The sequence below is a fragment of the Macrobrachium nipponense genome, chromosome 35, assembly GCF_015104395.2.
Source record: "Macrobrachium nipponense isolate FS-2020 chromosome 35, ASM1510439v2, whole genome shotgun sequence".
In the NCBI taxonomy this organism is placed as follows: domain Eukaryota; kingdom Metazoa; phylum Arthropoda; class Malacostraca; order Decapoda; family Palaemonidae; genus Macrobrachium; species Macrobrachium nipponense.
In genome coordinates, this window is record NC_061096.1 from 23829717 (window position 1) to 23856029 (window position 26313).

The 26313-nt window shown below is 38.2% G+C and overlaps 1 long non-coding RNA gene across 1 annotated transcript in view; it reads left to right on the plus strand.

Annotated features, from left to right (window-relative positions):
• The window catches only part of LOC135208214 (uncharacterized), a 128144-nt gene that overhangs the window by 31705 nt on the left and 70126 nt on the right, over positions 1–26313 (plus strand). The window contains exon 2 of the long non-coding RNA XR_010313131.1: positions 4954–5022. This is a non-coding gene — a long non-coding RNA (uncharacterized LOC135208214). The remainder of the gene's footprint in view (positions 1–4953; positions 5023–26313) is intronic.

A 26313-nucleotide genomic window follows, 5' to 3' on the forward strand; every position in this document is an offset into this window, starting at 1 on the left:
ACTTTGAAGAGATGAGGTAAATGGAAATGGGTGACATGAAGTTGAGAGAGAGAGAGAGAGAGAGACTAATTTGCACGAGAAGACACTAACATATAGATTATAATTAGACAGAAATAGAGACGAAGCTCAGTAAGGAACGTGTATGTTGATAAAGAAGAGAGAGAGAGAGAGAGAGAGAGAGAGAGAGAGAGAGAGAGAGACGAAGCGTCAGTGACAAACGGAGAGGGAGATGAGAGAGATAAGAGTAACGATGAAAGCAGAGATACGCAGATAGAATGTATGGAGAAAAAGAGAGTCGTTTTGAATAACGAATAGGTGTTCAGATGAGAGAGAGAGAGAGAGAGAGAGAGAGAGAGAGAGAGAGGTAAAATTCGGAATAATGAGCTGGGATTGTGACAGCTGAGAGACAGAGAAGAGAGAGAGGGAGAGAGAGAGAGAGCATTGAATTTGATGTAACGAACGGAAAGTTGGATATGTTATAACAGAGAGAGAGAGAGAGAGAGAGAGAGAGAGAGAGAGAGAGAGAGAGAGAGAGAGGAGTCAAGGTACTTTGTGATGCAAATATTCCGCCTCTTGAAGATCAAGATAATCTATATTAAAGTATTTGGGAGTTCTTGTAGTCCACCCCTCTGAAAGCTTGTGTAATTATCGACACTATTTTTCGTACTAGAATTTCATGTATTAATAAATACATGAAATTCGTTGGTAATGAATTCTCCTGCGTACCTTATGTTCTCATTTATTTTTGACTGTTGTTGACTCTACTTACGAGTTTCCCCATTAATAGAGACACTGTTACTGTCTTTCAGAAGTACTTGTTATCCTAATGCAAATTCGTTTTGCAATAAATACCAGACCTTCTACTTTCGGTTAAATGAATAGATCCTGGAGTTCTTGTATGCAGGTTTTACTTCCATGACGTTTATGTCCAAGTGTAATTGTTTTTCTGGTTCTTATCGCCATTTGAATAATCATTGATGTCGCATCTGACAGACACGATAGTTTTTTTTAATGGATCTGATAGACACGATAGTTTTTTTTCGCATCTGATAAACACGATAGTTTTTTTCGCCTCTGATAAACACGATAGTTTTTTTTTATCGCATCTGATAAACACGATAGTTTGTTTTTTTATCGCATCTGATAGACACGATAGTTTTTTTTTAATGCATCTGACACGATAGTTTTTTTATCGCATCTGATAGACACGATAGTTTTTTTATCGCACTGATCAGACAGATCTTTGTTTTTTTTATTGCATCTGGAATAGACACGATAGTTTTTTTATCGCATCTGATAGACACGATAGTTTTTTTTATCGCATCTGATAGACACGATAGTTTGTTTTTTTTTATTGCATCTGATAGACACGATAGTTAGTTTTTTTTATCGCATCTGATAGACACGATAGTTAGTTTTTATCGTCTGATAGACACGATATTTAGTGTAAACTTCGTCTTTTCTTGCTTTCATCTTCTCGGAGGCTGCGTGAAGGGATGTTATTTAACAACTGAGAGAGAGAACTCGACGCTTTGTCTAAGCGCTCTGTACTCATTTGACGCTGTACGCCGGCAACCAAACTACATTAGCTAACGCATAACTTCAGTTCAAAATTATTGTAAGTGGTGAGCCAAACTTCCGTACAAGTGGCCTACGGATTGGGCAGATCTGAGGAGCGGGATCAAAGCTTGTTTCTGGCGTATTCTAATGTCTGCTTAGTAATAGAAGCTTCCACCTGGCGTGTCGTCTGCTACCTAGTGCTCGAGGGCCTTTACCAATTACCCACGTGTCTTAAGAGGGTGTCGATTGCAGTTAGCAGTGATAGGTAGCAGGGCGGTTACAGCTGTGCCTCTTGGTTACGAGGTGGGCGAGGCGTCACAGTAACAGGAGAATGGGAAACTGTAAATATGGTGATGTTTAGAGAGAGAGAGAGAGAGAGAGAGAGAGAGAGAGAGCATTGGTATACAGAGAGAAGAGTAGGACGAAAGAAAGGGTAAGCGGAGATCGGATATTTAGGATGCGTAATAGGGAATAATGGAAAGTAAGGAAGGATTACTTTCACTTTCTTTTTTTTTGTAAGTTTTGGAGATAGAGGCAGATGAACTCTTTTAAAACTAAAAAAAGACGGTTCTAGATCAGCAATTCCATTTGCCCAAATCGGCAATGATTAATTAACTTTTTACTTTGTGAACCAAGGAGTTGCTGCAGTCTTGGTTCTTTCAAAGATAATTTTCAAACCAGCTTTGTGTCATTTATTGTTGTGAGCATGTTATTTGAATGGCGCGTTTTTAAAACCTAAACTTCACATCATTTTGCTTTTCACGCAGATGCTATTATTAAAAATAAATTATTTCTAGCTCCTATTTTTTTTTAGATTATTTTGTTGTACCGGATAAAAAAAAATTTTTTTGTTTCGGTCTCGTGAATCCTAAACCAAATTGTGTTATATTCTTGGGCCATAAATTATCCCATACTTATTGAATTCCACGATACATTGATAACGGGTTGAGAGATTTATTAAAGCTGACTACTTGAATGGAGCTTTTAAAAAGGAGTCGGTGATTGATGGCGGTATAAAATGCCACTTCGGAAGCTGTTTGGTGGATTATGCGATGCCCCATTGTTCTCCTTCCCCGTTGTTACTGCTAGATTAATCTGACCTGGCATCGTCACAGGCCCTTGCTCGAACCGGCAGCCTGTTTCGAGTAGATACGAAAGCCATTTCGGGCGGAGGGAGGAGGGGCGGCGGCGGAAGAATGGAAGGGAAAAACTGAGAATAACGTCATCCGGCTTCTGACTAGGCTTTTGAAAAGTTTAGAAATAAAATGGGAGGCATAAAAACTTCCTTGGTCTGTTATAGCTAATTAAACTTTCTAATTGTCTTCTAAATTGCGCGCGTTTGTGAGGCTTTTGAGACGCTTTCCTTTTTATAACCTGCTGCAAACAATTTCTCTGATTTCTGAAATGGCTCGCATCGATTGCAGTTGCAAATAGAAAATTGATGATTTCCCCTCCACCGAAAAAAAAGAAAGAAAAAGAGGTGAACGATGATCTTTATTTCTGGCGCTTTTCACTGGCGACTTTAGAGGTGTCATTGTAGATCACATGAAGTTATTAAACTCCAACTTCAACATGGCTGTCTTAAGTCAAGGTGAAGTGTTTGTGCAAACGAGGTAGAAGAAGAAGGAGTGTGAATCTTAATTATTTCGAGCATTTCGCATTTAGCAATATCTCCCTTCATTATCCCGTTAGTCAACGAACTATGGCTTGAGGTAGTTCTGTAATTAATCTTGGAAGGATGATGTGTTTGTGTTGGTATGTATGTTTGTGTGTAAAGGTACCTTTACTTGTCAGTCTTGATGATATATTCATTTTTGTATTTCATCAAACTCTATAGTAATGGTTTTGCTCCCAGAACATTGCAGATATAATCACTGAAGTGAGAATTTCTAATGGTTTTTGTTTTTTTATGTATTACAAATACTCGAGGGAGACTCTTATAATTAATAGAAAGCAGATCGCCATTACTCATTTAAACGTAGCGGTTATGGATATTGTCATTAGCACCCCCCCCCCCCCCCCCCCCCCCCCCCCCCCCCCCCCCCCCCCCACCCCCCCCCCCCCCCCCCCCCCCCCCCCCCCCCCCCCCTCAGCAAAACCCCCCCCCCCCCCTCCCTCATTAGGCTTTAGCCCCCCACCCCCCCCCCCCCCTCCCCCCCCCCCCCCCCCCCCTTTTCCAAACCCCCCCCCCTCCCCCCCCCCCCCCCCCCCCCACTCCCCCGCCAAACTCACACTGACTCATACCTTCTTTCTGTACTTGGAGCGGACAGACACATCCCCCTCCCCCTCCTCTGTGCAATCTGTACACCCTCCCCCGCCCCCGCCCCTCTCTCTGCCTTCTGGAAAATCTGTGAGGACGTCCGCTTTACGAGGTGGGAGGTGGTGCAGAACTCTACCACACAGAGCACAGGTTTATGGGGCTCGCCTTTCCAAAAAGGAAAGCACCAGCTCTTGTTTTTACGATCAGTGCTCTAACCTACCCAAGAATTCTGAGTCTGACAGTGAAATAACGCTTTGCAGAGACGTGGAATTTCTCTCTCTCTCTCTCTCTCTCTCTCTCTCTCTCTCTCTCTCTCTCTCTCTCTCTCTTTCAAGATTCTAATAATATAATTGCGTTAATGAAGCTATGAATTTTCTTCCTGGTGGTTGAATGCATTTCACCACAAAATAAACATTTTGATAATACATACAGCATATATATATATATATATATATATATATATATGTATATATATACACATACATACATACACACACACACATATATATATATATATATACATATATATATATATATATATATATATATATATATATATATATCTTGAAATCACTTCGTATCAGCATTATTACTAATTTTTTAAATATTTTTATAATAGATTTGATTACATTCATACAAGGTTACTAGTATTAAGAAGAGATCAAATGCCACAAATATTATAATATAGTAGTAATCTAAGATCAAAGTAAGATTTGCCTTAGTCAGATATCTATTTTCCAGAAAGAATTTAGACATGACACAGATTGTACTTCCATCATCATCATCATCATCATCATCATCATCATCAACATCAACAACATCATCATCATCATCATCATATTTTCTTGTCTTGGGTTTGGAATGGAAATTTAATGCCACGAATCGCTTCTTGGAAATGTAATTACACGCTTGAGTTCCTTTGTGTTTGCCTTGTGTTCTTTTAATTGTTTGCGTTTCTTAATGTTCACACGAAGAATGTATTGTGTATGCGTATTTATGATTCATGGAGATGTTAGAACTGGAGATGAACTCGCTCACACACGTTATATATTTCTTCCGTATTGAATTCATTTCTATTTGTGACTCCCGCCATTATTTATAAGTAATGAAGTTTTCTCTCTTTCTCTTTTCAGGTTGGTGGAGAAGAAATGAAACTCAAGAACAAAGGAATTAGAATTAGGACCTGTCTTATTACTTTTAATGTGAGTTACTAGGAAATTAAAAAAAAAAACTCGATGCATGTTAAAAAAAGAAGTCATATTTTGATTCGCATGATTATACTGCAACTGGGTTATATTTTTTATTTTCGGTAGAATTAATTTAAGCGTAGTAGTCTGCGTTGTTCCTGGATTTTCTTTGTAAAGCTTTGCAGGAATTTCAGAGATTTAATCAAGGTTTTTATAAGGGGGAGGAAGTGTAGTTAAAACGAGATTAGATTTGGTATGAAATCTTGATTGTATCCTTGCACGGTGGTATGACTCATTTTCTTTTTATGGGGCGGTAAAAATTTTACGGGCAAGGAAATTTACTCTATTGAAACTAATGTTGCAGAAAGTTTATAACGGAAAGCATACCTTCCCCGTGGCTTCCATTACGAGCAAGATTGTGAAGCACTAACGCGAGAACAACAGCAACAACAACAACAACAAGCAGGGACGATTTTTGTTTCTTGTAATATAGGAAGGGACTAGTAGGCATTCATATATATTTGGAAATGAATGTAACCCAGTTTAACCTGCACAGTAACCATGACTGTAAGCAGTTACGGAATAGTTTTAACGATAATTCGTCCTCTAAAATTGACCGAAGTATTAAGGTGAACTATTTTTTTTAGTAATAAAGAGTCGTTACAAAGGATGAAGAGAACGATACCCGAACCCTGGGCTTAAGTTTGCCTGACAAATCTTCCAGTGAAAGTCAAGGAAAAAAGCCATAGTAGGCTGTCACTCTCTGTGGATGGAAGCTTTGCAAACAAACTTAGTAGAGGCTCTCAGGAAGATGGTTTGTGTCAATGAAGGTGGTGGCCCTTTATGTCAATGGGATAGTGAAGTAGTGTTTTTTTATTATGATTATTATTATTATGGGTTCTGCTACTACGAGTGTGTTGTAGCTGTCCCCATTTCTTTCGTTATGTTATAGTATATGTTTGCCCCCCCATCCCCTCTCTCTCTCTCTCTCTCTCTCTCTCTCTCTCTCTCTCTCTCTCTCTCTTCTCTCTCCTGTCGTTTCTGGTTTCTTATTTTGCTCTTTTGGGTATATCTTCAGACTTTTCTCGTCCTTCGTTTTCCCTTTTCCTTCCTTCTGTTTTCGTTGGGAGTTATTCATCGCTCTTCTTTGTCTCCCTCTTGTGTTTTTTAAGCCTGTCCCCAATTCTTGCTTTTTTCCACCATTTATTTCTTTTCCTTCTCCATTTTCGTACGTGGTCAGTATGAACATTAGAAGGGTTGCGGCTATGGGGATGTGATATTGAGCGGTTGTTTGGGTTTCCGTTTGTATGGTAATAATGGGGGAATTAGGCTAAATTTATGGAAGCAGCTTATACTGACTAGGGGTGACGATGACGAGTCCTGCACTTTGCAAGTACCGCTGCAACTTTGTAGTCTGCCGCTTGTTTTTTATCGCCACCGTTGCTTTCGGATTGCTGGTGATTTTTTTATTTCATTTTTTATTTTTTATCATCATTATGTGATTATAGATATGTACACTCACATATATACTTACATACATATATATAATATATATATATATATATATATATATATATATATATATATATATATGTGTGTGTGTGTGTGTGTGTGTGTGTGTGTATGTATGTATATATATATATATATATATATATATATATATATATATATATATATATATATATATATATATATATATATAAGTGGTGCTTGTATGAACAGTTGCCATAAGTGACTTGCATGAGCTTTTTCTTGCTTTGCAACCAATGATGCGTTTATATATGGTATACTGCGCAGAATGACCTCATAGTTCCCAGCGCTTGGCCTCTAATCTAAATTCTATATTGCTACTTCTACTATATATACTAATATACTGCTTGCTTTATTTTGACATTTTTGTTTTTTTTTTCCTTGTAAATCAGAAAATTTATTGTTTCCAAAACCTTCAATAGATTTGCTGACATTTCATAAGTATAATGAAAGTCAACCTGATCGCCGTTAAATAGTCGTTTTATTTTTATATGAATGTCTTGAGGTAGCTGATTGTTTCCTCAAATCATGGAAAAATTCCTGTCTACATTTAGGGAATGATAGGCCCCGCAGGGTTTGAGAAATCTGGTAAATTTCAGTCAGACGCTGTGCTTTATTATATTTCGATGCAACGAATGGTTTTCATTACATGAATGTCTTCTGTAACATGTACCATTTTGAGGAGGTAGCTCGCGCCGTGAAGATGTACCTTGAATTTTCTCTCTCTCTCTCTCTCTCTCTCTCTCTCTCTCGTCTCTCTCTCTCTCTCTCTCTCTCTCTTCTCTCATATCCATTTGTACCTTGCATGAGGAACTCGAGTCTGCCTCCAGAACCCTTCTTCAGATTTAGGCAACTTTTCTTGGCTTTTCCATCTTCATCTCTTCATCTTAATTACTCCGCCTCATTAGCGTCGAATCATTAGTCCAAACTAATTACTGCTATCACCCTTTCCACTACCCCTCGGCTCAGCTGCTGCTGCTGCTGCTGCTGCTTCTGCTTCTGCTGCAAATTATGTTTTATTTTTTCTATTTGTGATAGTTTTTCCCTCGTTGTAAGATTATATGTATATTTTATATGTGTGATATATATATATATATATATATATATATATATATATATATATATATATATATATATATGATATATATCTATACATAGATATAATATATATGATATATATGTACTTATGTTGTATCTTTATGGTATTTTGAGGTTCAGACTTGTTGTATAATTGTTACGAAATAAGAGGCCTTCAAGCGCATGCCAGTGACATTTATATAAGCAGACTTTATTTATTTATTTATTTATTTTTATTGGTGCATGTTAATGTTAGTTTCGTATATATTTTTTGCTCTTGTTATCAGTGCCTTGGTACGCATTAATTTCCTTATTTTTCGAAGGTGCTTTCTTTAGGCGTTAGCAACTCTGAATGGAAAGTTTGAAGGAAAATACAGACCATTTATCACAGAACAGCTGATATTAAAAAGAAAGAAAGAAAAAAAAAAACTTCATTTTTAAGCAATATCTTTAGAGGTGGGTACATCTACCGCCGGTCATTATATCTTGCCCCCATAAATTCGAACAAGATCCCTCATACTTGCAGCATCCTTTGCCCTTGTTAATCCTGTATACGCAGTAGTGTCGTGCTCTTGCGGAATGATGTGTTTTCTTGACGGAGCAAGTCGCATAAATTCGGCCGGAGTAATCCCCATAGAGACTTGTTGTGGGAGCTGGTCCTTGCATATTCATAGAGCCACAAAGAAACTAACTGTTGATTTATTTAAACGAATTCGTAAACATGTTCCCGAATATTTCATGACCCCGAGTTTAACCCTCTCATCTTTATGGCCTTCGGAACACGAACTCTGCAACTCTCTCTCTCTCTCTCTCTCTCTACGTATGTACCAATATGTATATACTTATTCTTTGTCATTTTCATGCTTCGTTTGTTTTCGTTTCCCTGTTTTATTTACAGATCTAGCCTTGTTAATCCAGAAGAGTTTTAAATTGAATCCCATTCAGTGGAATTATTAATCATTTTTTTAAAAGTAAATTTTATGCTTATTGCATGTTCTTGTATGCCACTTACTTTCCAGAGCTCCATTGACTTCCACTCCCCTGTGTATACCAAGGGGCAACAATAACTATGTCGTGCCTTAGGATAATACCACGTGGAAAAGGATGGGTTATGGAAATTACGTATCTTTTGTCTCTGTCTGATCTGGAAATAAACTTTTGTCTCTGTCTGATCTGGAAATACACCTTTACTCCTCCCTTTCCGGAGCATAATTGCAATCGTGTGGAGGTTTGCTTTTCACTTCCTTTCCTTTATATAAAATATATATATATATATTATATATATATATATATATATATATATATATATATATATATATATATATATATATATATATATATATATATATATATATATATTCATATTCTTCTTTTTTTACCAAACGATAACCTAATGCAAAACAATTCAGGGGAGAAATTCATCTGGATAATAAGTTTTCAAAGACTAGACTGTTCGATGATGATAAAAGGCCGGAACTCGAGGCCACCTGTCATGGCCCTGCGTCCGAAATGGCACCTTTAAAGGAGCGAAAGAGCTGAAGTTATTTGCACCGTCATTTTTAATCTTTTTTTTTCTTATTTCTGAGACATTTCACCTTTTTGCATCAGCCGGCAGTATTTATGGGTACATGAAATTTGTCATGACAGGCGTATTAGTTTTCCTTCGTGACTGTAAGGGAATTTTCAGTACTAGACTATTTATTTCATGTCAAGGCCTGTAATAAGAGTCGAGGTAAATTCCGCTGAATTTCTCCTGTGCACTAATTCCAGTGTTGAATCATTCATTAGCCTCTCTCTCTCTCTCTCTCTCTCTCTCTCTCTCTCTCTCTCTCTCTCTCTCTCTCTCTCTCGTTACCGGCAATGCAAGCGAGATATCTTTCTAACCAGCCTCGGTGTGAGCAGGGCTCTCTCTCTCTCTCTCTCTCTCTCTCTCTCTCTCTCTCTCTCCTCATCAACCCAGGTGTAAGAGGGGATAGGATCATGGCCATGAATTAATTAGTGCCGACTAGACGTGTAAACATCATCAGCACGTCACACTTGATAGTCAGCCCAGTCGTCACACTTATTTATTTAAGGAGGGATAATCTCTTGCAGCAAAGGCGATTCTCGTATTCGTTTCCTTGGGTTTTTCGACGCAGTGGAACGAAAGACTCGTCAGATATAACAGTTTTGTAACTCGTGTCATAGCTCAAGTTTTTTTTTCTTTCTATTTTGCTCTCGTAGGTGATAGCCATTTCTGAATGATGGGGATTTTTATCTTCTCTGTTTTGTTTTAGCCTTCTTTCTGGTATGTTTTATGGGTCGATATCTTGTTATTGTGCCAGCCTCTGTATTCTTGTTGATTTTCGCAGCATTTTGTTTGGAAAGGTAAATTAAGTTGGTTACCTTTTATCACTGATACTGTTTTTATTGTGTGGTACAAATTTTTCATTTTTAAGTTTGCTTTTTTTTATGCACAATTTGAAAATGCCGATTCCCAGTAGTTATATGAACATTGTAAAGTCATCCGAGATGAAAGATCACGTATTCAGAACCATTTGATTAATTGTTCAGTGAAGCAAAGTTGGAGGAATTATTAGAGAATTTTTTTATATTCGTGGTCATTCTGACTTGATGGCGTAATAAGATTTATATATATAGGTATGTGTGTGTTGTGTGTGTGTGTATATAATATATATATATATATTATATATATATATATATATATATATATATATATATATGTATATGTATATATATGTGTGTGTATGTATGTATACACATATATACACAGAGAAAGAGAGACCAAAGCCGATTTCTTTAAGCCGTTAATCAGCCGTCCTGATTAGAAAAGAAAAAAAGGTCTATAGGCTGCCCATAGTAAAAACAAGAAGACAGAGAGAAAGAAAACAGAAAAGGGTAGAAAGAAAAATCCGGAAAAGTTTTTGATAGGAAAAATTTCCAAGGAAACTTTTTCCTTAGACCTTTGTTTTTCACCCAAGTGATTTTTCGTCCGGCGGTATAACCTTGTTTGAGTTGGGCCAGAGTAAAAGTTCTTCAACTGTCCGGAGGGAGAGATGCTGGCGAAGGAAGGAAGGAAGGATGGAAAGGGGAGAATGCTAGTGGAGGACGCAAAGAAGGAATGGAGGAAAGACAAGGAGGAGGAGGAAGAGATGAGAGTGCTTCTTCGGCCTACATCAGGAAGAGAGAAAATTAATACTTGAAAGGGAAGGCCATCTCTTTCTCTCTTCTAACCATGCACATGCATGAGTACCTCTCTCTCTCTCTCTCTCTCTCTCTCTCTCTCTCTCTTTTCCGGACGCTTAAGTATCAAACGTCCAAAATAAGCCAGTGATTGGAGAACTAAAACTAATATATCAACAGAAGAGGGACTTGCTATACATTTAAGAACAAGGATGAAAATGATAGGGCCGCGACAGAGAAATGGAGCAGAAAAGGAAGGTAAAGATTAAGGAAAGAGGGGAGAGAAAGATGAGTTTGAGAGGGAAAGGAATAAGCTCAAGAAAACACGAAAATAACAAATGCACGGACCGACATCCAGTTATTTGGTAACTACAATGAAAATTACTTGAAATGGGAAGCAAAGTTTCACAGGAAACTACGAGAGAGAGAGAGAGAGAGAGAGAGATCTGCAATGATAAACAGTGCGCTTACATCTGTACGTTAACGTCGTTTTAAAGTGTGTGTGTTTGTGTTTGTGTGTACCTTTGATTCCAGAATGAAGGAAACTAAGGGAATGTGTAATAAATGTCAAGACAAGGAAGGGGAAGCGTGTTATAAATAACGAAGAACACATATGGGAAGTGGAACAAGGAAGATAGACAAAGGAGAGAGTGAACGAGAGACAGAGAGTGAGAGTCGGTACACATTTTTAGGAGATATTCCTGCGCATTAATCTCTCCTTCCCCTTTTATGTCGGAGAAGAAAATGTAAAAAAAAGAAAGGGAAGAAAAAAATTCTGAAGTAGTTTCCCATTTCTTTGAAATTCACAAATTCACGTGTTACCCATATAAGGGATTCGAGGTGTTATTTCTTCCAAGTTATATTAATTTATATTTTTCCAAATTGTGCCTGGTTCTTTACGTACGCACATGAAATAGTAATTATTTTCTTCAAGAGGTTCAAGATTTACAGGTGTTCATTTAACTTTCATTTCAAACGCTGCTGGTCTGGCGAAATACAGATAAACACCAAAGTTAAATGCGTATTCAAAGGCTCTGTTCAGTGGTAAAACGAATTGATAAAGGCTCATTTTTTTTTTTCTTTTTTGTTATAGTAGCTTTTAACCGCGTCAAAAAATCTCTTTGGTGTATGCCAGATAACGATTAGCTGGAGTTTCACTCAACTTTCTTAAATATTACTAAAAAAAAATTTTGTGCAAATTTCTTCGTACCTAAGTCTCAAACGTCCAAAAGTAGCGTTGAATATGAGACCAGCAGTGGACGAGATCTCCAAAAGAAATGCCTGTATGCCTTATCTTTTATTTCAGTGGAATCTCACTTTGTAATGGTTTCTTTATAAGAAATGAAATTTGCGGAATACATTCTGCAGATGGACGTGTTGATAATCAGATATACTTTTGTATAAATCAAAGAACTGAATATTGGATGTATTCCCTCATTCCCTTACACTGTACAATACGCGACATACTCATATAATTGAAAGTTCTTTGGAGTAAATCGGCTTAATTTATTTGCTTTATTTATTCCTTGAAACTTCAAACAATATTCTTCGTTGCTTTTCATTACTACAGCAAATTTGGTTATTCAGATCACACTCGCAATTATAATATTGCTAACGAAGGGCTGATAATACACCCATTCTTCGAGAAGGTTCTCAAACAATTGGATTGTGGTTGTCTGTACACACACACACACACACACTACGTATATTTATATGTGTGTGTGTGTGCGTGCGTGTTCATTATTTCGGGTAATTAAAACCGATTCGAGCGCCTGAGTGGTTGCATCATCCACAGTATGGTTATTTCGGTGACAAATGACACTTGAAAGGGAATTATTCAAGAGAGTTTTAAAGGCCATCATCAACCCATGGAATATATATGAATAACTAGAGATCATTTTAAACAATATAGAATATCAATGGACAGTGAGTAATACCTACTATTTCTGGTTCATGCTGCTTTTACTTGTTTCTCTGTTATAGTAAAGAGGGTATGTGTTCAGATATGAAATTCTTGTTTAGTTATATATTCTGACATAAATAGATTCTTTATGAGTTACTGGTGAAGTGGAAGTATGGAGACAGAAGAAGAGCAGATTTAATTGGAAGTGAATATTTCCATGAAAAGATGGGTAGAAGACCCATCTTAGTCATCAACCCTAATTGGTAGTTTTCTTCTCTCCAGTTCAGCATTATTTCTTTTTATATCAGTATTCGGTACTCTTAGTACCATCTTGTCCAAAATAAGCCAGTCTTCGCTTTGTAACAGCTGAAGTTTGACTCTCCCAAAAGATGCCCAACATATTCAGCATTACGAAAATAGCGAACAGCATCATTATCATTAGAGTGTCACTCCTTGCATGCAGTCGTCGGCCATAGGCTTAGTTGTGCATGAAGGTCTTCGATCTCAGCAGCAAAATCAACTGCTTGCTGGAGGTCATTCCACCCTTCCCAAAAGCAGTAGTGCTTCTCCCTATTGTGGACCACTCGCTATTTGTCTCCAATCAGTCACTTTGGATATCTCCCCAGAACTCCCTGTTGCATCTACTTGGAGTAAACATGCTGGTTCAAACCTTTTCCAAAGAAGTAGTTGCTTGGTCTACTCACCAGCTGCCCAGTATCACCAGGGAAATGAAAGAGCAGTTGCTGATGCCCTCTTCCTCACTCAGATCATTGCTCTATACCTTGGAATCCACTGCAGTGACAGAGATACTATATAAGAGAAAGACCCAAAGATGGCCTTCTACGTTGCTTCCACCTTGTAACTCAATATGGAGGATGTTCCCTTTGGCTACATTGTGCGCATGATGCTCTGTGACATGATTGTTGCTGCCCACACCGTCCCATAGTATCTATGCTTCAAATTATCGCCCTCATCCGCGGCCCTACACACCCATGGGACGGTTCCACTGCTGAAATCATGCATTACCCACCAGACCAACTCCTTCTAGCCCAAACGCGCCTCAGGCATCTCTTATGTTGATATCTTTGGGTCCTTGACCCCGATGAACAGTGCTCAGTTTGTGTTTTCTGCTAGTTCCTCGCTGGATGAGTGGTTTTCGCGCTCGGCTGCCAATCCGGTGGTCCGAAGTTCGATTCCCGGCTCTGCCAGCGCGGAATCAGAGGAATTTATTTCTGGTGATAGAAATTAATTTCTCGATATAGCCTGGTTCGTATCCCACAATAAACTGTAGGTCCCGTTGCTAGGTGACCAATTGGTTCCTAGCCACGTAAAAATATCTAATCCTTCGGGCCAGCCCTAGGAGAGCTGTTAATCAGCTCAGTGGTCTGGTAAAACTAAGATATACTTAACTTTGTGTTTTCTGCTACCGAACACAGTAAATATTGACCTGAAGCAAGTGTCATAAAAGATGACAATATTTACTTATGTCACAAGACCCTCCTTAACAGATGGATCAGCTACTTGGGCACAGCAGAGATCACTGTCGAGCGAGGACTTGACTCCAGCTCCCAACTGTGGACGTCTGTGTGGATTGAATGGGGACGGCCATTCATCATGAATCACCGCATGCAACTCGGCCACCAACGTCATGACTGAAACACCTGCCTCGCTTTGAAGTCCAGTTATGTCACTACAGCAACTCGAAAACTCAAGTACTTGTTGTATTGTTCGTCTTCAAATAGTATGCCCAAGGAAGGAGTGTTCAGGGAACCCCTTTCAACCCACAGCGAGTGCTTCCCTGCCTCCCACGACTGTACGATGACAAAAAATTTCCCGAACTCCAGACACGCTGTTGAGAAATATGGCTACTGCACCGAGACATTCGGGGACAAGAAACACCCACAGAACTTATCTCACCCGCCTTTACCCAGGCCCTTCCGCCGCCCGTGAACATAATGGCAAAACGTATCGCCTCTTCTTAAGCAGCCACGGCGATTGGGTTTCGATCGACCACCTGAAACCCGTCTGGCTTCAAGACAACGAACCCTCCGGGCCCCCTCCCCCCCACGTCGTCTTGCCTTGTTTCAAGGAGTGGCCCCCACTTTGGCCGCCCAGCAGATTCAGACCTTTGCCAATCAAAACTGTCGTCAGGGGCTCTAATAAGCGAGGCCGTATAACCCACCAACCATCAGCCCTGATTTAGTGCGTTATCTTGTTTCTTATTAACAAAACTTGAGATATATAGAAATATCTTGTCCAAAACAAACCAATATTAGATCTCTATAAACAGAAGGTCAGCAGGAAGAAAGACACTATTGGCGAAAATGAGATAAAAACTATGTACAATTAACTTTTTTTGTACATTATTAATGTCAGTGTCGCGGGATTGTTGGTAAATTCTCATGGTGTTACAGATGTTGAACAAATGATGAGGCGATGTGTGAGTTATGGAGTCTCTCTCTCTCTCTCTCTCTCTCTCTCTCTCTCTCTCTCTCTCTCAACTCCTTGCAGACTAAAACGACTGTTACTATTTATGCAAATGCTGGCCTTCGAATACACGAGAAACATAAAAGACAATTATCATACGATACACATTATCTTCCTATTACGGAATCTTAATAGATGCTAATAGCCAAACCATCTTTCTTCTCTTTTATCTATATTTTATAATCTTCCTCTACCGTAATCCTACCCAGATAAAAAAGATAAATTATCCCTTTCCGTGAAGTTGAAATTTACTGTTTATTTTCAGGGCGGCTCCGGCGACTGGATTCAGATGCAAATCGCCTCTCTCTCTCTCTCTCTCTCTTTTTTTTTTTTTTGTGGGGGGGGGTTTTGTTTTTTTTTTTTTGGGGGGGGGGGGTGGGGGGGTGGCTGTGTAGATTTTCGTGTTTTTCTTCGATATAGCTCATCGATCTCACAGTTCCTTGTTTGTGTGTTTGAAATCCCGGGAGAGGGGGGCGGAGGGGCTGGGTTTGTTGTTGCACGGGAAGGCCAGCAAGCGAGTACGGCTTCCGCTTCTTATCAAAACTATACATGCTAATACTCACCCATACTTTGAGTCAAATGCCGTGTCTTTGTGTCACGGAGCTTTTGCTATTATTCACATCCTTACGTGCAAGTACGAGGCGTACGTTTCAGGCACGTGTACATTACATCTTGCACGTCACGTGTAAGCTGTATATATCATGCTTAAGCGATTCGGAACAATGACTGTGTTTCATACGAGTTTTTAGAGATGCGATGCCGGTTTGTCAATATTAGACTATTGGACTTTTCTTGTTTGTGTCGTATGGCCGCTAGCTCTCCTTTCGCTTTTACAATTATTTTCAGTTCCGTAGTTGCAGCTCTCTCTCTCTCTCTCTCTCTCTCTCTCTCTCTCTCTCTCTCTCTCAAAGAAAGCGTCAGTTGCATGACTCCATTTTCTATCGGACGTTTTGTAAACACCTAATGTAAGAGAGGGAAAAGATCCCGCGAGGGGGTGGGAGGAAATATCATTAGAATCGTCTAAAAAAGAATTTTATGTTTTTGTTTCTCTCGTAGTGGGAGATGAGAGAGAAGGAGGCTCTCTCTCTCTCTCTCTCTCTCTCTCTCTCAGCCCGCCCCAGTCTCCTCTAGATGTTAGAAGTCTTGAGCTCTGAAGGAGCTTCCCTCAGTGTCTCCTGAATAGTGTTTTTATCATATTTCAATAGTTTTTTCCCTTTAGCTTCTTCATTCCTCTTATTCTTCTGTCCCTTCTAATTCTCCCAGAATCCTTTTTTTTTTCTCTCTCTCTCTCTCCCTCTCTATAGGGAGAAGTTTTTATGGCCGTCTTTCCCCTCCCTACCACTCAATACGATTCGCATAAAAATATTTGTGTGATTTTTATGCATTAGAACATTATAGATGTTTCTCCTCCATAGTTCTTTGTTTGGAGGGCATGTCGGTATGATGTTACATTGTCATCTAATAGATTTGATTCTTAGATTAGAGTATAACATGTATAATAACGCACTTTGATGGTGGGATGCTAAGTGGCCTCAGCCCTGGAAAATTGTTTACCAATTGGGCATCGGAAAATCCTATAGCAATCGTCATGTGAATCTTGTAGAAGCATTTATTTTTTAGCACGACGTTGTATGCTACATTACTCGTGTCTAGTGACTGCCTGAATCTTTTAGCCCCGAAATTTGTCCTTTTGCCATTAGTTAGTATTATTAGCGTCTAAATATTATCACTTACACTTGGGAAGCGATTCGTGTTATATAATTTATTTTTACAGGTGTTGTTATGAAACATATTTTCTCGTTACCTATCATTTAGATAGCCTTAATGGCCCTCTTGAATACGTTATATTATACTGTTATTACACTACTACATGAGTAAACTGATATATTTTTTTTATTTAGAATTGCTTTTAATGTAAATTCCATCCTATTAATAATATATTTATCTTATCATGACGCTGTTGAAATTAATTTGCTTACCATGTATGTTTTTCTTGTTATTTTTCTTGTAATTCCTTGATAAGTACATAATGAATGATAAGTGCCTCACGCCATATTTTTTGCTTCATTGTTCTTCATGAAATACCCTTTACACACTTCCTTACTGAGATTAACATTATGCAATTTACTAAGAAGGCAAAGAAATTGGATAGTAATTGGCTATCGGCTCGTTTGATGAGATTTGACAATTTTTCATTTATTTCCGTTGTAATTTTCACGGTCTTCACGAGCGAATTCTAAATTACTTTATTTTTCAACAAATTCTGCAGGTCTTAGTTTACCGGGTTTCTGAATATCGTTATATGTATTCAGTTATTTGCAAGTCAACCTATTGCATATGAAAGAGCTATTTTGAAGGCAAGGGATGTCATGAAATCACATCAAGAGTGGTTATTCAGTCTTTTTTTTTCTTTTTTTTCTTTTATATGTTCTGTTGCGAAGTTTTAAGACTGAGGATATGAAAGGACGAAGAGAGAGAGAGAGAGAGAGAGAGAGAGAGAGAGAGAGAGAGAGAGAGAGAGATTAACAACAAGCTATAACTTTTGATCTGTAGTCGTGGAGGGACGTGGCTATCCGGAGCAGCCAATACCAGTGACATCATCCCCGAACAGAAGGGGAATTTAAATGAGGATTTGAGGACTTTTCTCTTCCCCCCTTTTTTGTTATTATATGGGCGGTGTCCGTCAGTTGTCTCGCGTACGCGCGTTTTTTTTTTTGTTTTCGCTTTTCAGCTGTGTCCTTTTTCGTTTGCGTGCGGCTCCATTGATCTTGTTGAATGGGCGGTTTTTATATTTGCGATGTTGTTGTTGTTGTTGTTGTTGTTGTTGACGTTCATGTTGTTGTTGTCCTTAATTCTGCATTCCATCATTGTTATCGTTGCAAGGAATTTTGTTGAAGCCTATGTTTTAGGTATTCATTACACCACATTTCATTTGCTTGCAAGCATCATCCTCAGTATTATGAGACATGCGTTTTCATTATAGTTTTTAAGTGAATGAGGTCTTTCATAGTTTATATATATATATATATATATATATATATATATATATATATATATATATATATATATATATATGATAATAATAATAATAATAATAATAATAATAATAATAATAATAATAATAATAATAATAATAATAATAATAATAATAATAATAATAATAATAATAATAAATCCGCGTAGACAGGTCATGATATACCAAAAATCAAAATTTAATAGTTGATGAATAACATTTCTATTTCCTCATGAGGCTGGTATTTCAATGATGCTACTCATCAGGAAAATCCAGCGTAATGGTTTGCAATTCTGTTTTTGTTGTTGTTAATATTCCTGAGTCTCTCTCTCTCTCTCACTCTCTCTCTCTCTCTCTCTCTCTCTCTCTCTCTCTCTCTCTCTCTCTCTCTCAACAAAACCTGTATTTTTAGGGTGAATGATTACACTGCTAAGACGCCTGTTTAAGAAGTGAATAAGCCACTCATTTTCCTCCTCTCTCTCTCTCTCTCTCTCTCTCTCTCTCTCTCTCTCTATGCTTGAATGAAGTCCCATTCGGTGCCTATGATTGTTAAGTTTGCTCTCTTCTTTGCGCAGACCTCGCCATTCCAATTAACTACCATTTTGGGCGCATCCCTCCACTATTCCCTATCATCGAAATTGGAATAAGACGTCTTTCAGTGTCCTCTCTCTCTCACCTCCTCCTCCCTCTCCTCCTCCTCCTCCCTCTCCTCCTCATCCTCCCTCTCCTCCTCCTTCTCCTCCTCCTCCTCCCTCTCCTCCTCTCCCCTCCTTTCTGCCGTTTCTTCTCGTACCCGATCATCATCTTCCGTCTGCATCATATCTTCTCTCGTCTTCTGGTTTCCCCTCCCCCTGTTCCAAGGACCACATCCTCCCCCTCTCTACCAAGCACCCCCTCCCCCTCTCTCCCTCTCTCTCCTCGATGTGCGTCTTTGAGCCGTTGCATGTCCTCCTAATATTTACTCCGTCGATCAATGGTCTGTCCTATGGTGGAGATTTTTCTTTTTTTCTTTTTTCTTGTCGTCTTTATTCATGTAAAGACGGAATAGAGACTCGAAGCGTGGATGTGTGTTTGTGTGTGCGCGCGCGTGTCTTTACACTCTGTGCTCCTGTATGCGTACGTGTGTGTTTGCATCCATGTGGGTACATTTTAGGAATTCATTACTTGTCTTTGGAATTTGGTGTTTGGTTTTATCTTCGAAAATAATGTAAACAAATCGATAAGTGGGAAAAGAAATATTAAGAGATGAAAATTGCGCGTCAAGAACTCTGGAACAACTTTTCCCAAAAAATTGCATCCCAGCGAAACATGATTGTAACGCAAAATTGTCATTTAAACGACATTGATTGCAAGAAAATAAGTTTCGGTTGCTTTGGTATAAATCCGATTCCCAGTGTTTGAAAGTACTTAATTTGTTTGCGAATTTGTCAAGACATTGGATATTTTAAGGCAGAAGGAACTTTCATAAAATGGCTGATTATATGTTTTTTTGTGAGGTTTTTAGCTTTCAAAATATTTGCGTTAAGTAATGAACGTTTTGGTAAATCTATTCACTTTAGCGTTCGTAAGATGTGCGCTTATAAATCTCTTACTCAATTATGCTTGCTCAGCAAGACTAATAACAGCGAATATTTACGGATGTTTCTGAATTATCATTTCTCGTGATTGGTGGCCATTTTAATGGATGATATGAAAATGAACATATTAAACTACATTTCCACTGAAGAGCGTTTAGTAATTCTGATGTTTTCGAAATCCCGTCCCTTGAGAACACCAGTTGCAGTGCGCCATCTGTCGCCGCTGACTGTAATTCTCAAGTTCCTGGATAATGCATACGGACAATCAACCAAAAGTAGAATTGTGCACTAAACATAATTATGCTAATCGTGGCTACTTCTGGTACATTTTAAAGCGTTAAATTAACCGAGGATGATCTACCCCGGCACGTATTGTTGTGGAAAACACAGACAACTATTCAAATATTCACTTGGAGCGCTGGTTGGAGTGTCGAAGACTTATATAACCACAGGCAGCTTTTTGTAAATGGAAAAGGTATTTACTTAGTTTAAGTGTGATCGGCATTCATAGTGTTTTTATTCACAGATCGTCAGAGATTCAAGGTTTTTTTTAATAAGTGATTAGTCATTTTATGTTGATGCTAGTAGCCCTATCCAGATAACTTTTACGCTAACTAAACTTTTACGCTAATTATTTGGCGTACCTAACGTAGGCGTATTGAATTGTCTTGCTTGGACGAAGATAAGTAAAAAAATGAATAATGTGTTTTTCACAATACATCCGTACATCTATGTTTCTTAAGGATTACAAAAACTAGGTTAATATGCATTGTTATACCTGCTTAACAAAATCTGTATGACATTTTTAGGAAATGTCAGTTTATTTCTTAATGTTCAGGTACTTCTTTGCATAGCTTTGCGTATTTTGATATGCAGCATTGGTGGAGAATTTATTGACACCTATACATCGCTGGAAAATTTATTGACACTATACATCATTGAACCTTATTTATAAATGCCCATTTTTTCCTTTATCCCAAATTGAAAATTCCCCAGTGTAGAGTTTATAGATCACCTAGATGGATGATTGGTTTCGTAAAACGTGTTTATATAGTAGTATCTACAACTAGTTTTGTTGTCGGCATTTGGAATCAATGGAGTAAGAGTTCATGGACTTTGAAACTGATGGAGTGCAATGTTATTGCCATGGTTGTCTTTATTAATAGCCGATAGTCTCGTGAGGTAGTGTAGAGCGAGAGTTATCACTATTCCTGATGTGCGCGCGCCGTCGAAAACGCCAGTAACATAAGAGAGGATCGAGACGGAAAGTCCTATCTCTAAGGACGGTACGGGCTATCTCAAAGCTAGGTCCAAGGTACCATCCTTCTGCATGCTCATATGGGGACCACAGGCTGGTATTACACACTGAGTAATAAAATGAGAACACGTTTGGTTGTGTTGTTACGTTTACTATTACTGCTAGCCTACTACTATTACTAATACAACTCACAGTAATCAAGACCATACTTTCGGGTATAAGAAAAGTAAACAACATTTACTTAACGAAGAAGGTTTTACACTTGGGAGTGTGTCAGAATGCAGAGAATCATTGCCAAGATTGATTTAATAAAAGGTCAAATTAGCTGTATATAGGAATAAATCGTGATTAATATATATATAAACTAATATAAACTAATATATATAAACAACTAACAACAGCTGAAAAATTACACATAAATGAAAGCAGCAGTTGAATAAATTTTCCTTTAAAAATCTATATATATATATATATATATATATATATATATATATATATATATATATATATATATATATATATAAGATGTAAAAGTCAGACAAATTGGCATCGTGGCTTCTTCATTGTGAAGCCGCGTGATGAAACCCCGGTGGAAGTCCTTAGGGACCAGTAATGGGTCCTTAATGGTTTCCAATACTTTTTATGTAGATCCAAATACCTTATACCTTGAGTCAGCTGGGTGGGAAAGCCGAAATTCGAGAGGAGGGGTGTTAGTAAATATTCCAATATTTTGAAATTCCCGAATGCTTTTGGTGGGGCTAATATTCCTATGAAGTCGTATTGATAATCCTCGGTCATTTTATCCTGTGAGACGGCATTCCATTTCTCTTTTCTTTTTAATTTTTGCTTTTGTTTAGAATTCTTTACTCCTTCAGAATGTAATCTACGCACAATTCCCATCTTGTAATGTAAATACTACAGTTCACATCACCACCATAGAACTTGTAACGTCAAAAAAAAAAAAAAAAAAAAAAAAACCCTCTCTGGGTCATTATCGCCGGAGACTTCGCTGCCGGGATCTGAATATGCTGTAGCTCCTGCGGTCGTATAATGGTAATGGATACTTGAAGTGGACCATAATAATGTTAATGCGGTTATCAATTACCTATTAGAGCGTTACGGGTCTTATCGAGGTGTTTCTCTGGGATAAGTTAAAATAGGTCTTAAGTGATGTAGTACTGGATGTTGCCTCTGCATTTAGGACTCTGTAAGTCACGTCGTATTTTATGTGCTCACATTTAAAAAGTACTTTAATGGCATTAAAGGCTGACTCTCTCTCTCTCTCTCTCTCTCTCTCTCTCTCTCTCTCTCTCTCTCTCTCTCTCTCTCTCTCTCTCTCTCTCTGTCTAAAAATAAACCCGCCTGATATACTTTGGTGACGGTAGTGGTCAGCTGGTAATATTTTTCACGGGACCATCAGCTGATAGAATCTTAATTTCCCGTGCATTTCCCTGGCCATCAGCCCTCGGATGCTGGGGCCATAGAGAGAGAGAGAGAGAGAGAGAGAGAGAGAGAGAGAGAGAGAGAGAGACTAACCCAGTCTCTGGGTACGAGTAATTTTTCGGAATTTACGTCATATATGGTTATGTAAGAACTTATTTTTGGAAGCTGAGGTGATGCCAGCAAAAACTGCCCAAATTTGCCTCTGCCACACAGGGAAAAACGGTTTGAAGGTGTGTGTGCAGACGGACCTGTAAACATTGGTGCTGAGAATTTTGTCATATAAGACAGGAAATAAGTTTCTGGAAACACTGAGGCAGGAGGAGTGCGACTGTGTGGAAAACTGATTAGGTCAGTTGTTTTTCAAGGTACTAATTCCCTCGTGATGTTTCTGAATATGCAAAGCATAATATCTAACCCGGCTCGTGAATTTTTGGGTGTCCAACAGCCCACGCGGTGACTGCTCGAAGTAGTTTCCGTGGAAAAGAGAGAGAGAGAGAATCAGTCCGTTTCATGGCAGGGGTTACAGAAAGGAAGTAGGGAAGTTTGGATTTACTTATTTCAAAATAAACCTTACCTTGCCCTCCCAGATATTGTAGCACCACTCAACGCCATACGAGAGTTTCCCTTGACTCCTAGATCGAATTATGTATTAAAGGAAGGTTCTCCTTAAAAATTACCGTACCATTTACTGAAAAGGGATGCGCGTGTGTGTGTGTGTGTGCTTTAGACCCCTGAAAGATACAGAATGTCACGAATCAGAGGAGAACGAGCTTAATTACCGTAATAAAAGAATAAGTAGAGGTAGCGATTATCCGAGGTACCTTGCTGAGGGAGGAACCCAGATCGTAATGAGTTTATTCACAGGCCCATAATTCTTTGCTGCAATTAAATGAGAGGAGCGTGATGTGGATGGTTCTAAGAAATTTGAACTTAGTTGGAAGTAATATCCATGGAGTAAGAAATATGACGGTAGAATTCAAGATTTATGAATGGTCTTTTGTTATCTGCGTAATATCAATAATTGCGTAAATGAGAGTAGTGCACCGCGCGTAGGAGGGTTGAAGTTAAAAAGACTCTGAGATGGAACAGTAATATCAGAGGAAAATGGTTATAATAGCGGAATTACAACGTGCAATCAGAGACCATTATTCTAATGGAAAAACAGGTTTAACGACGTGAGAATTTCCAGGGTGCAATCAAGGAAAGAATAAAGCACTCCAGAATAGGAATAAACAGGGGAGCCATTAACCGCGTGGAACAAAGGATTTGGGAGAACAAAGGAAATAGAGAAAAGGTGTCAACTGCGAAAAGGTTCGCGAAAATGATTCCCAGACTATATCGCCAGCTTCATTTGGGGTAGAATTGGACGACGATGAAGACCGATGCACGAAATGCATTTCCGGGTTTGGTAGAGGAACCCGCTGCGCTGCACATTTTATTTTATTAATGATATATATTTCTACTTCTATTACGATCAGTTCTGGTTGTATACATTATTATTATTATTAATTTTATGATTATTATTATTATTATTATTATTATTATTATTATTATTATTTATCTTTTTTTTTTTTTGCTATATCACAGTCCTCTAATTCGACTGGGTGGTATTTATAGTGTGGGGTTCCGGGTTGCATCCTGCCTCCTTAGAAGTCCATCACTTTTCTTACTATGTGCGCCGTTTCTAGGATCACACACTACTGCATGGGTCCTGGAGCTACTTCAGCCTCTAGCTTTTCCAGATTCTTTTTCAGGGATCTTGGGATCGTGCCTAGTGTTCCTATGATTATGGGTACAATTTCCACTGGCATATCCCATATCCTTCTTATCACCCTATCTGTTCTGATACCATAGTCCCAGAGGATCTTTGCCTGATCGTTTTCTATCACTCCTTCAGGTTGGTGTTCGTACCACTTATTACTGCAAGGTAGCTGGTGTTTCTTGCACAGGCTCCAGTGGAGGGCTTTTGCAACTGAATCATGCCTCTTTTTGTACTGGTTCTGTGCAAGTGTTGGACATTCGCTTTCTATGTGGTTTATGGTTTCATTTTTCGTATTGCACTTCCTACATATGGGAGAGATGTTATTTCCATCTAATTATTATTATTATTATTATTATTATTATTATTATTATTATTATTATTATTATTATTATTGTAGTAGTAGTAGTAGTAGTGCTGGTGTTTTTTGGACTGATAATAATAATCAGTGTTATATTGAATATGTGGTAAAATTTTGGAGGGAAGGATATTTTGAGTAAAGGTAATTTAGAAGTTTGAGATTTTCTTTTTAATAACGTATTATCTCCAGTTTACTCACACAGCATTATACATAAATCTTCCGTGGGCCATTTTTACTTATTTGTAGTTATTGCAACCCCACACACTTATTCCATGAAGCTTTTTCAGTCATTTGCAGAAACTGTGACGCAGGCCATTTCAATTACATTAACTTCTGCGCACCGGTATATACGTCATGGAACAATATTACTTTTATTACTTTTGTCCTGTCAAGCATTTTTCATGTAAACGCACCCTATAGTTATCCCTCGCGCTCTTTCGAACTTTCACATTGCCGTGGTCCGTTAATCTTTTTCATTTTTTTATTCAGGTGATACCTTTCATCACGGCACGACATTTATTTAGATTTTACGTCGCTGATTACTATGTTCTGTACGTTTTAAATGGTGTATATTGCGTATGTAAACTGCCATCAGTTCAGAATTTATGATTCTGCCGTCTGTCTGCGCATTTTACTGTGTGCCTGATGAAGGAATATTTATTGTCCACTCTCACTTACACATTGGTATGAAAAATTATCCCTTAGTACAATTTGGTAAGCTATACAACCCTTTTTTTATTAAGTCAAGTAATTTTATACTGTAGTGTGTATTTAGTTTGTTTCCGCAGTTTTTGGTGTCCTGTGCCTGTTCTTAAATTGATTTTGCTTATGCGTTCTGCCAGTGTACTAGTGAACATTTATGAATACATTTTTATGCTAACAACAATTGGTTTTATAAAAATGCTGGCAGGCGAGATTACGTGGATCTTCTCGTCTTAATATTTGCTCTTTTTCTGTATGTAGTGCAAATGAAACTGTGATATTCTCACTCCTCTGTGAATTTAAAAGTCACGTGTTAGAGAAAGTTTTTCGACACCAAGCCTTGTTGTAATCAACCTAATAAGGAACTTGGCAACAGTAATTTTCATGTGTCCCCAGTTTGCAAAAAGAGAAGTAAATATGGTTACCAGAAAAGCTACTGAAGATCTTATTTTCTGGAGTCAAGGCGAAAGAACGAGGTCCTCATAGTTGTAAATTAGATTGTAAATTAGGAAGAATGACTATACTTTTTTTCATTTCTATATATTGCCATTTAAAGAAGGGAAAATGTGTGGGGCTTCATCCTAGTGCAAAGGAAGAACTTGAGAATCAGGAGGCAGGAAGAAGTGTGGACTGCATAATTGCGTGAAAGAGTTCAACCAGTAACTCGAGATGCTGAAGGAAAACTACAACTGTCAGAAGCAGATGAAGCAGAGTCCATTATAGCGTAGTATTTCCTTGTGGGGTATAGAGGGGTGACCGACCGAGAGTGCAAAGGGAGATTCTGTTTGGTTGTATGTGGAAAGTAGTCTCAAACCTGAAAGGTTTGGTGGTGAATGTTATATAAATCTTTTGGTCGAAATGTGCTAGTATATTTCTCATATATTCATTGTGTCAAGAGAGGACATTTTATCATCAATCCGCTTCATTTTACACAGCTTTGGTCTTGGTTTATGAACGAACATATTTAAGGCAATTCCAAGATAATAATAGATATGTTATTTTCCTGTATTCGT